Consider the following 11,047-nt stretch of genomic DNA (forward strand, 5'->3'; position numbering starts at 1 on the left):
CTGGGACTGACTCCATGGTCACCCAGTGAGCTTCAGGACTGAGTGGGGATTTGAACCCAGATCTCCCAGGTCCTAGTATGACACTCTAACCACTACACTACACTGGCTTCCGAGAGAACCTCTGCTATGGGGCAGCTCTATAAATTAAGCAGGCAAATCAATATGGGGAAAGCAAAATGCCCCTTAAGAGAAGGATCTGAAATATTTTCCTTGAAGCTTGAATTAGTTTTATTCTGGATTGTTTTACTGGATGCGTTGTAAACAGCTTTGAGATTTTCCCCTCTTTAAAATATAAAGCGGTATAGAAATGAAATGAATAAAAATAAATCCCACCTGGGGGGTAAACGGCGCATAGACATTCTGTTGTGGCGACCATAATCCAGGTTTGAGGTAGCATTTGGTGATTAGCTTATATATCTGAGTTTCTAACACTGCCTAAAGCATGAAGCTGAGCCCTAGCTGAGCTAAAGGTTACAGTTAATGTAGGCAAAGCAATCTGAGCACTCCCGAGGAGTGCTGTATAGGTAGTAGAATTTGCATTTAACTTTCGCTTATCTCCCAACTGAAGCCCAGAGTTCCACCCTGTCACTCCGCTGAGGAGCATCCCCTGGCGTCTGATGAAGCCCTGCATGCTCTCCGTGGCGGGCTGGCTTTGAGTAGCAACAACAGATGCAGCCTGCCCTTCACAGCGAGGGACCTTTAAGAAGCCCAAGCTGTTCTGTTCAGCCAAGCTGTTCCACAAGACCCCCCCCAAACATACTTCACTTTACTGCTCTGCATGCCAATCTTTTACCATGGTATGATCCTTGCATCACCCCCCCCCCGCATCAAATTCGGTCTCCCACCGAAAGCCTGGGGGAATTTCTCCCAACGTGCGTACAGAAGAGCAGGCACAGCACCATATATACAGTACAAACTTTGGGGCACAGATCACCCCTGTGACTCCAAACTGCAGGCTGGCAAAGCAGAGAAAAATGTGCAGAAAAAGGCCTTGTCTTGCCCAGCACAAGGTGACTGTGAGCCAAAACCTCCCTCCTGCCACTCAGCTGCTAAGCCATGTGCCAGCAGCTGGGGAGGAAGCCAATTCAAGGGAGAGAGCCTACCTTTTAATTTATTTAAAATATTTGCACCCCACCTCTTACCTGCAAGGGTTTCCAAGGTTGCACACAAGTATAAAAATAGAACACTCTCTGTAAAACACAGGGCGTCAGCAAATAATACTTCAGTTTTCCAACCGAACCGTCCAGCTTATAGAAGCAACATCACACTCGACAGTGTTAGAAATTTAGTTAGAGAAGGTGGGTGCCCAATGGCTCCTTAAACCAGGGTTGCAGAACGGAATGCCTAGTTGCCATTTTGGAGCAAGACGGCTCACGCGTCATATTTTTCAAACGATGGACTGTGGTTGTTTGTCAGTCAAACATCTGGCTGGTTCAGAGGACAACGCTGAGCTAGGTTAAAGAAGAAAAGTCACTTGATTCAATCCACATCTATACTGGCCTATTCCGAACTCTTTTTCTTACTGGTGACTGCTCCTGCTCATAGATTATTCTCACAGGGCAGCATGGCAACAAATACGTACACTTTCACCTAATCATTTCTTGGAACGAGGACTTCATTTAAAATTAAATATTGTCATTTATTTATTTATTTTGGAGCTGCTACAAATATGGACAGGCTAATCTTTGGAGTCCATACCTAAAAGCAAAGAAATGGGGGTGTTTCTTTCTTCCAGCAATGATCATCTGAACGGCAGGTCATCTGAGCAACAGATTGTTACAAAACATGATGGTTATTTCAAAAGTATTCTATGGCAACATGCTTACACATTTGGATATCCAGGCTATGACTGGTCAGGTCAACATATGAAGGAAAAGTCCAAGTCAGAGTTCCCGTCTGGACTCCCAAGTTCGATATCCAGCGATTAATTATTCATCCCTGGCTTTTGATTAAAGCCGTAGAAAGCCAAACTCAATGCACCAACATCCCGTAAAAAGCCATTAGGTTTCTTTTAATGCAAAGAGCTGTGCCAACTGTGGCTGATTAAATGTGCCTTGACAGATTTACTCACAGGCTGATTGGTGGTTTCACTTAAATCATAAAATCTGTCATATTCCTATCAGGATTTTAGAATTTTACTGCACTCAAAGGATAGCTCTTCACTGGGCCTTCCACCTTGGCCAAGCTCTGGTGCTGTGAACGCAGCTCAAACGTAGATCATGTGCAGAAATTTCATAACAGCTTTCTTTTCATTAGGATGGACAGAGGCAATTTGGGATGTGTGGGACACTACTAAAGAGCAGGGATAGGGACCCTGTAGCCCTCCAGATGTTGCTAGACTCCTTGATCATGCTGGCTGATTATCATTTGCACAGCCACATGTTCCCCATCTCTGCTGGAGAGTTTGGGCCTCAGGCCCATCTGCTTTCCTATAGGAAAAAGGTAACCACCAAAATAACCACAATATTTGAGACTTCAGCTATTAAGTACAGGGTTGATCACAGAAATGAAAGCTGTCAGCATTCTCCACTGCGCCAGAAGCATTATCAAATCCATCTGTTTAAACCAGTGTTTGAAAAGAGATTGGTAATAAATGAGTAGTGAGTTACTTTGGGCAAGTGAGACTTTGATCCAGGACCCAATAAAGCCATCGGATTCTGATTTAACTCGGCTGAAGCTCTGCCACCATGAGGCGTGACTTCCTGCAACAGAGGGGAAGGGCTGGATGTGAAGGCTACAATTTGCCTGCTTTCAGCACATAAACTGCATCCAGCCTATGTTTGTTCCTAATAGAATCTCAAGAGCTCTCACTGAGCAGCTATGTAAAATGAAAACAAATAGCTATCCTAGAACATGGGTATACAGCCCAATTGCCTTCTAAATCTGGCCCACGGACAGTCCAGGAATCAGCGTGTTTTTACATGAGTAGAATGTGTGCTTTTATTTAAAATGCATCTCCAGGTTATTTGTGGGACATAGGAATTCATTCATTCCCCCCCAAAAAAAATATAGTCAGCCCCCCACAAGGTCTGAGGGATAGTGGTAGACCGGCCCCCTGCGGAAAAAGGTTGCTGACCCCTGACCTAGAACTCCTACATGCTTGCCATCACCCCCCAAAGCAAAAGTATGTCACTACTACCCTGTTTCTCTGAAAATAAGACAGTGTCTTATATTAATTTTTGCTCCCAAAGATGCGCTAGGTCTTATTTTCAGGGGATGTCTTATTTTTCCATGAAGAAGAATACGGTACACATATTCTGGGGAGGTCTTCTTTTGGGGGGATGCCTTATATTACAGCGAGAGGCAAAACTGTAAGTAGGTCTTATTTTCGGGAAATGTCTTACTTTTGGGGAAACAGGGTTGCAAAGTGCTCCAATTCAGGCTAGGCAATCTCCAGACCAGCTCTTCCCCAACTCTGTGCTCTCCACATGTTTTGGATGACAACTCCCACCAAGCTGGGAAAGGCTGCTGCAGCAGAAACAAGGGTGCCTTCATGCCTGGCTCTAGGCCAGACACACCCTATGCCCGATGAAGCACAACTCGAAAGAGTGCACGCCTTAACTACTGGTCCTGCACATCTTTTTCTGTGGTATGAAGCAGTTGCCAAGAGAAGTCGCCCAGGAGAAGCAAGCGTTCTGGCTTCATTCTGAAAAACCACCACCATCCATGTGGGAGGCAGCATCCAAATATAAAGAGATTTAAGGAATAATATCAACTCATCTGTTTAGCAGCAATAATCAGATTCCCAATATGGATTGAATAATTCCTGCCTTTGGTTTGCTGCCAAGGTAAACACAGGAGCAGTGACAGTCCTGCCTGGCTAACCAAAACTTAATTACGGTTGTTTCAAATTGAAGGCACCCATCTGCTTGAATATCAACAGACCACAGAGATCTATCAAGGCCTCCATTGCATATCTGATGCCATGCAGCTAATTAACCTCTGAAATTAGGGGGTTGTTGCCACCCCGCTCTGTTTATCGGGTTTGGCTGATTGGAGTCGTTTCAAAAGAAGTCGTCCTGAATAGACTTGCTGGAACTGGGTGGTGGCAATGGAAGAGGAGGAGGACAGACAGACATACCGGCAATACAATGACATGAATCGGAAGAGAAGCAAGCGTCCATAAATCACAAACTAAATTAGATCTGGATTCTGCAAGTCATGCGGTATAAATAACACTGGACAATAAAAGCAAAGGCAGGGGCCCAAGACAAATCTGCCAAGGAGTGACAAAAGAAGCAATAAACAGAACATTCACGAGCCATAATGGCCAGTGTAGACATTTAAAAATGGTTGTAAAATCCTTCAAGCCACCAGCACAAGGCTTGCCAACTGTTTACTAGCAGACAGAATACAAAGGGCCCAAACATACAGTGATAGCAACAGCAGAACAGCAATTGCAACATGTCCCTTGTAGGTCTACTAATGCCTCGTGTACGCAAACACTTCTGACAATGGCTGGCATGCCATGTGCCACATCAACATAGGCTACAGGTATTTCAAGTTGTTTCTCCGCAGCAGGAGATCCAGGTTTCTTTGAGCCCAGCACTGCATGCCCAGGACAAGCAGGAAACTTTCCAAGGTCTGGAAGAGACTTCTGTTACCCAATATCCTTTTAACTCAGGCTTATGAAGAGCCACTGATCACCTATGGCGAGTCAGAATAGTCTCCAGGTAAACTTTCATAAACAGGAATAGAACCTCTTTTCTTTGCACTCTGAGGCCACGAATGTGCGGCAAGAGATACGTGGGGGCAATCTGATTTTGTATGATCTACAAACCTGCTGCAATCTATTAAGAAGGCAATTTTAACTGGAGATACCAGAAATCAAATCCAGGACCTTCGACAACTTCTGTGCAATACTACGGTTGTGCTGAAGAGGCAGCCCAATGTCTGGTGGGATCATGGGGAGAGGGGATCACACAGGTTGACCAATCCAGCCGGGAGCTGCCCAAGAATGTAAGGAGAGCTTGACACCAGCATATTTTAACTTAAATCAAACCACATCCAGAAGCAAAACCACAACTACACCACACATAGCACAAAAGCAGTGCAGGGCAATGAACAGAAAGCTGCAATTGGAGCAACATAACCTGAATGAGACCCTCAAAGGTCATCTAGTCAAAACTCTCTGCCAATGCTGGAAATTCATTGCTACAGCATCTCCAATATCGGGTCAAGCATTGAAAACCTCTCATGAAGCACAGCATGGCACCTTCAAAGATGGTCTACTCCACCGTCAAATAACTCATGCAACAGGACGTTCTTTGGTGGAAATCCTTTTTCTTGTAATCTGAACCTGCTGGTCCAGACCCTCTGCTCTAGAGCAGCAGAAAACATATTTTCTCCCAAATAAAAAAATTCCTTCCAGTAGCACCTTAAAGACCAACTAAGTTAGTTCTTGGTATGAGCTTTCGTGTGCATGCACACTTCTTCAGATACACTGAAACAGAGGTTGCCAGATCCTTCTATATAGTGAGAAGGTGGGGAGGGGTATTACTCAGAAGGGTGGTGGGAATGGGAGATTGGCAGATAGCTGAGATGAGCCTGACATGCATGTCATTTCTCCCGACATGCATGTGACTATGCATTTCTCCCGGCATGCATGTGACTATGAATATGCACATATTTGAAAGTGGTCATCATGTCACACCTTAAATCATCCCCACATCTGGGCTAAACAGACCCAACTCTTTCTCGTTGGATTTGCTCTCTTAAGCCCTCACCATTTTTGCCGCCCTCTTCTAGACATTCCAGACAGCAGAGTGACTTACTCTTCCTGACCACCTTGTTTCTCTTCCCTGTGAGAACAAGTGGCTTTCAAGACGACAAACTGCATAGCTAATTCAGTAAGAGCCACATACCTGCCCTGCAAAATAAGCTACACCCTGATTTAATAATATCCTTGAATTTCAATCTGCAGACTGATCTGTGACAATCTTCCATGATTCTCTATGTTGCAGAAGCCTTTTTTAGGTCTGCATAGGTCTCTCCCTTTGTTCCTCTTTCACTTACTCTATGTAACTGTCATCTAAATAATCTTTTCTCATTTCCCTTCAACCATATCATGAACTAGTCCCTCTCCCATTGTATTGACATACACTTGAGACATTCTTTTCTTTTTCCCCCCTTAGTGATCAGAGGAGGAATGACTGCTGTGAAGAGTACAGAGAGAAAAAACGCCATGGCACACCTGTAGCAGAAAAAACAGGCGCCTTCCTCTGCCCTAGCTGCATCAAAACATGCCTCTCCTGCGTCAGTCTCTACAGCCATAGCAGGCGCTAGAACTCTCCAATGGTTTGACTTTATCCCCAACGGTGCACTCTTCCATTGTCTTCCAAGTCAGACGGATACCAACAACTGAAAAGACAACCACTTGAAGCATGTTTTAACTTGTGGTTAACACTCCTCAAGCCCTTGAGGTGAGACATGCTATGAAATAAATAAATAAAAACAAATAACCAAGATGACTCTATATCCAACACTTATAAAAAATGTGCTTTTAATGCTTCACTGCAGAGAAAATAAAGAGCAAAGGGATGCTTTGGATCCGTGGCCCAGAACAAATTATAAGTCTTTACAAACCGTGCTATAAACAAAGGTTTGTCTGTCTCGGCAAGTTTTGGTGCTTCTCACTCACTACAAACTCTGGCTTTTAAGCAATCCTGCAAAATGGAGAGCTCTGTGTCATGCACGGAGGAGGCAGAGTTGGGAAAGCAATGTAAGCAAGAGGACAGCTGGGGGATAGAGGGGGGAAACCACGAAGCAGAAGAGTTAGAGAGTACGGAAGTTTCAGGGTCCACGACCACAAGTGCTGCAGTGCCTTGAAGACCGTTAAGCCTTGGAGGTACCACAGCTCTCCGCCCTTTCACTGCTTCAGACAAACACAGCTACCCTTCTGGAATTTTAATTTTAAGAGGCTCTCTAGCGAAAAGTGAATGTGGCAATGACAAAGCAGGCAGGCAGGCTTGGTATGCACTTGAAGGCGGGGGGCGGATTCGTTCAGCAAGAGGCCCCTTCCTACCCAAGAACAGCAGGGCCCTATGTCTAAACTTACCCGAGGCAGCGTCGCACTCATACCACACTCATTTAATACTTAAAATACGACAACTGTTCCTTCTAAATCGGTGCGCCCAGCTTGAAGCTAGGCCCGATTTATAAAAATAGCTTGCCGCTCAGATCCCTTGTGCCGATGACTGGGCAGAGTTACTGTATAGGCCGGCCGTGCCTCGGCTGCTGCATCCACGCAGCTCACCACACCCATCCCCTCAAGCAGCGGTTCTGCGATCGCTTATCCTGGCTGCGTTGCTGGATTACAGCACAAAATATCCCCTGATGCAATGCTAGAACCATCCCTGTAAAAGCTGGGAAGGAGACCAGCCAGTCATAGCTGCAGAAAGGCAACAGCAGATGAGGAACCACGTAACCAGGAAGGGGGAGGCGGGGAAGAGGGAGAGAGAGGCAGGCAGAAGTCTACGATCAGAAGCCAAGATGCAAAGCAGACAAAGGACTTCACTCGAAATCCAGGTCTTTGAGAACTTGCTACACAGTTGAGAAGGGAAGGGAGAAGAAAACCAGGAATTCTTTGCAGCACTCTGCACTACAGAGCTGCCACCCTCCAACGTGGTACTTTTAAATGTTGGCAGAACATGTCCTGGCCAGCACAGTTGTCCTGGCTGGGGGATGATGGGAACTGTAGTCCAAATCATATTGAGGGCACCAGGTTGGGGACAAATGCTCTAGACCTTCAAACTTTATGCCTTTCCCCCGCCCAGTTTTCACTTCCTCTGGGATGACATAACTCAGGCATCTTCCCAAGACAGATGTCCTCCTAATTTAGTCAAGATGTTCCTCCCAACGCCCCTTTCTGCAAGTTTGCTGTTGTTCCTATTAGCATCTATCATTATTGCAGCCCATCCCTGCCTTCCACCACTTAGAAGGCTGTTAATTAGCTAGCAGATCAACACCCCCTCTAAACCTTCCTGCTCTGTGAAGTTTTGCAAAATGCCTCCACCTTACAGGACTGCACCCAAAACAAAATAAATGACACTCTGATAGCATGCAAGCCAACATTCTGGTATATGGGAAGATGAAATGCTTGCGGAGTAGCCTAAACTGCAATTCTGAACACATGCCAAAGAAATTAAGTTGGTATGTTTTGGAGGAGGGACGTGAAAAAGAAAAACACTCGGAAGAGTAAAATGCAAAGTTTCTAGCTATGCCACCAAGAGTTGCACCACACATTTAACGCAGTTAAAATACAAAGTCTGATATCATTTCACTCCAGACTCTCACAGATGACCTGCATTATACACGCTGGGATTCAGGCCCGACGCCCAGGATGAGGGAAAGGGCAAGAGAAAGGACTGGCGAGGTTATCAAGTTTCCAAGAGCTGCTGTCGCTTGGGAGGACGCCGTAAACAGGAATTCCCCCCACCCCACCTTTTCCCAAAATGCTTGGGTTCTGCAGCAGGGCGGGCTTTTGTTTGTTTGAAAAAATGGGGAAGGTGCATGATGCTCAAGGCCACACACACACACACACACACACACCGACTGTTACTCCCACCACATTGAAAATGCTCCCTCTCGCAGCGATCGCTCCCATGCGCGCGCACAAATCCTGGGTACTTTCCAACTAGCACTGCAGACAGTCCACACCCACCCCGAGCGAGAGAGCCAGCCGCCTGCCGGACAACCCCGTCCCCGCTGCGGAGCCCCTAGCCTCTCCACCCACCCACCCAGCTTCCTCCCTTCCCTCCTTCCCAGCACGCGGCGGGGAGTCCCAGGGCACCCACTCTGCGCACCCCGCCCATGCACCCCGGTTTCCTGCGCCCCACCCGCCCGGATCCCCCTCCTCGGGTCTGCCCGCCCATCCCCACCTCCCCACATTCCGGCTCTCCGGGCTGAAGTCCGCCGCCCGCCACGCCGCAGATTCCTGGCAAACCCTCGCGCCCCGGCGCGCACATGCCCAGCCCTCGCTTTGCTCTCCGGGGCCTGGCAGCTGCAGACCTCAAAGTCAGGGGCCCAGGAAGGGAGGGATGGCGCGCACCCGCCCCCCACACACACCCTGACCCAGAAGTGCACCCCCAAAGTTGCAGGGAATTAACGGCCCAGTTGGCAAGGCATTGCATCTGCAAGGAAACCCCCCACCACCTCGCGCGCGCCCGTCCCTTCCTGGGACACTCCTGGCCACCCCACAACCAAACCCTCCTTGCCTCCCCACCCCACCCAAGGGACCCCCCCAATTGGCCCCGCCCTGTCCTCCCCCCTCTCCATGCTCCCCCCTCCTTGAAGGCACCCCAACTTAGCCCCTTCCTGCTTCCCTCTCCCCCGCTTTAACCCCTTCCTCCCCACCGCCCCCCACTATTAACCCTTTGCTGCTCCGACCTCTCCCCTCCCCAATTGCCCCCTCCCTAAGGAAACATCCCCCACAACTTAACCCCTTCCTTCCTAGTGCGCAGCGCCCCCCTCCAAAGCCCAAGCGCCCCTGCTGCTCCTTGGGGGGGAACCCACCCCGATTAACCCCTTCCTCCCCACGGCCCCCACTATTAACCCTTTGCCGCTCCGACCTCTCCCCTCCCCAATTGCCCCCTCCCTAAGGAAGCACCCCCCACAACTTAACCCCTTCCTTCCTAGTGCGCAGCGCCCCCTCCAAAGCCCAAGCGCCCCTGCTGCCCCCTCGGTGGGGAACCCCCAATTAACCCCTTCCTCCCCACGGCCCCCACTATTAACCCTTTGCCGCTCCGACCTCTCCCCTCCCCAATTGCCCCCTCCCTAAGGAAGCACCCCCCACAACTTAACCCCTTCCTTCCTAGTGCGCAGCGCCCCCCTCCAAAGCCCAAGCGCCCCTGCTGCCCCCTCGGTGGGGAACCCCCAATTAACCCCTTCCTCCCCACGGCCCCCACTATTAACCCTTTGCCGCTCCGACCTCTCCCCTCCCCAAATTGCCCCCTCCCTAAGGAAACACCCCCCACAACTTAACCCCTTCCTTCCTAGTGCGCAGCGCCCCCCTCCAAAGTCCAAGCACCCCTGCTGCCCCCCCGGGGGGAAACCCTCCCCAATTAACCCCTTCCTCCCCGCTCCCAAGCCCTGACCCCCTCAAGGAGACCCTCAACCGACTGACCCCCCCCTCCAGCCAGCCGTGTCCCCCTCCACACACTCTCGCCCCTTACCGAGCCGGGGGTGGGGTGGGGTGTCCGCCACCCGGCGAATGCGGTCCCTCCTGCGACTGCCTTCGCCCGCCCGTCCCCTTCAGCGAAACCCGGCCGGGAGGAGGAGGAGGAGGAGGAGGAAGGCAGGAAGAAGGCGGAGCCGTGTGCACGAGCGAGCGCGCGGGAGCGCGCGCGGGGCCGGGAAGGAGGAGTGGCGGCCTCGGGCTGGGCGCCGCCTCAGCCGCCTCAGGACTCGCCCCACGCGCCTCTCTAGCTTGCTGGCGGGAAGGCGGGCTCCTCTTGAGTAGTCGGCCAATGGCGACTCGCCGGCGCCCGCCCCGCGGCCAATGGCGGCGGGAGGGGCGGGGACGGGGCAGGCGCGCGCGGCGGCAAAATGGAAAGGGAGCAAGTTTGGGAGGCGCGCGGGACAGTTGTCGTGAGGGGTGGGGGGAAGGGCGGGGCCGGCGCCTGAGGCGGAGGAGAAATTCGTGTTTTTTAAAAAAATTCTCTCATGTACGTGTATCTCTTTTTTCCCCCCCAAAAAATTTATTGGTTTTCACAACATTATAAACAAACACAAACAAACATAAATCATAGCCTTATTGAAAATGACACTTATTAACATTGTTAAGTGACTTCCTCGCTTCCCCTTGCTTGAATTTCATTGCATATCATTTTATCCAAATCACAGTTCTTATAAAATTTAACTTAAACATTAACATCCTTAGATCTTCGCATTATGAAATTAAACATATTAATTCATCACTTAACATAAATAAAATCCTAAGTCAATTAAGTATCTGCAAGCTGTTTTCAGTTAATTGAACTTAACTTATGTTAAGAAATTTGTGTGTTTTTTAAAAAATATTCTCTCATGTATTTCTTTCCTCCAAGGA

General features: G+C 49.1%; 1 protein-coding gene and 1 long non-coding RNA gene across 16 annotated transcripts in view; one reads left to right on the top strand and one right to left on the bottom strand.

The window, feature by feature from the left end:
• Positions 1-10,407, bottom strand: part of LOC309514805 (uncharacterized protein) — a 214,980-nt gene extending 204,573 nt beyond the window's left edge. For 11 of the 15 annotated variants that reach the window (XM_082192105.1, XM_082192104.1, XM_082192111.1 and 8 more), the window contains exon 1: positions 10,173-10,407. The gene's annotated coding sequence lies outside the window, so the exon portion shown is untranslated. Of the gene's footprint in view, positions 1-7,057; positions 7,210-10,172 lie in introns of those variants that run through there. The other 4 variants (XM_082192108.1, XM_082192109.1, XM_082192099.1 and 1 more) reach the window with 2 other exon arrangements.
• Positions 1-11,047, top strand: part of LOC309515150 — a 227,725-nt gene that overhangs the window by 122,061 nt on the left and 94,617 nt on the right. The gene's annotated exons all lie outside the window — the stretch shown is intronic.

This window comes from Podarcis vaucheri (assembly GCF_965113315.1).
Source record: "Podarcis vaucheri genome assembly, chromosome: 12".
NCBI lineage: Eukaryota > Metazoa > Chordata > Lepidosauria > Squamata > Lacertidae > Podarcis > Podarcis vaucheri.